Source organism: Sphaeroforma arctica, assembly GCF_001186125.1.
Source record: "Sphaeroforma arctica JP610 unplaced genomic scaffold supercont1.406, whole genome shotgun sequence".
In the NCBI taxonomy this organism is placed as follows: Eukaryota; class Ichthyosporea; order Ichthyophonida; genus Sphaeroforma; species Sphaeroforma arctica.
In genome coordinates, this window is record NW_014040152.1 from 16,944 (window position 1) to 18,144 (window position 1,201).

A 1,201-nucleotide genomic window follows, 5' to 3' on the forward strand; every position below is an offset into this window, starting at 1 on the left:
AACGGGCTAAAATTATTGGCCTCGATTCCCTGCTTTAACACACAATTCATACTACAGTAAATTTTCATGTTGAACATGAGTCAGCTCCATCGAGGCACGTTCACGCAAGCATTTCCCCAACCTGTATCAAAATGTTAAATTGTATACTTCACAACCTATTCACTACTACAAACTAGAGAGAAAAAGAAGGCAAACTCATAATATTTTTTAGAGATGTCAAATATTTAAAAAAAGGGGCGACACATCCAGCGCGTGACCGCCTGACCGCGACTCATCAGACATCAACTACGTGAATGTAAATTTTCAAAATAAGCCTGCTGTGTATACTAAACACTGTATACAGTGATATGTGTGTACGATGTATCTGATTCCGCGCATCTCCAAATCAGATATACTCTTGTGTAATCCAATAATAATCGAGTACAGGTAAATGTCAGAAAGTGTGCACCAATCATTTACTTCAAAGTTTAGAGAGTACGGTCATCACTTTTCTACTTTTTCTAAATTTTATCAATATTTTTCAAAAACAAATACTTTTTTTCTAGCAAAAGACCAATGCATTGCCCATCCACCTGCTGTTGCATGGGCTAATGTTAAAATATATTGATTTTCTGGCACAATTTAATGAAGGCTATATTTTTGGGATTTTTTATCGAGTCCGCTATTCCGCATTCCGCTCTATAGCATCGCACTTTATGACTGTCGATACTCGCTGTACGTACTAAACATTGTATTCCAGGGAGATTGATCGGACTTTCCTTTCGCCCTTTTCTATTTCCAACAGTGGTACATACTGCAAACAGCATCGTTTCGAGCTATTTCAAGCTTATTCACTATACCGTTGCTTCAAGAAGGAGACAGTAACTATTGTAGAACTTCAACAGCACATAGCATGCTACAAAGAACCACAATTCGATGGTCGAACAAAGGGGAAAGTTACACTCAACATATGAGAATTCTTCGTTGATGTCATCTTGCTTGGTCATGTAATATTGCTGTGGTTTTATACAATAGCTGAGCGACGGAACAATTCACACAGTACAATGCAATTTTGGAACACGGTCCATAATACAATATATATATATATATATATGTGTGTGTGTGTGTGTGTTTGTGTGTGTGTATGAGTATATATATGTGTGTGTATGAGTATGTGTGTATGCAGTATGTGTGTATGTATATATGTATGTATGTATGTTAT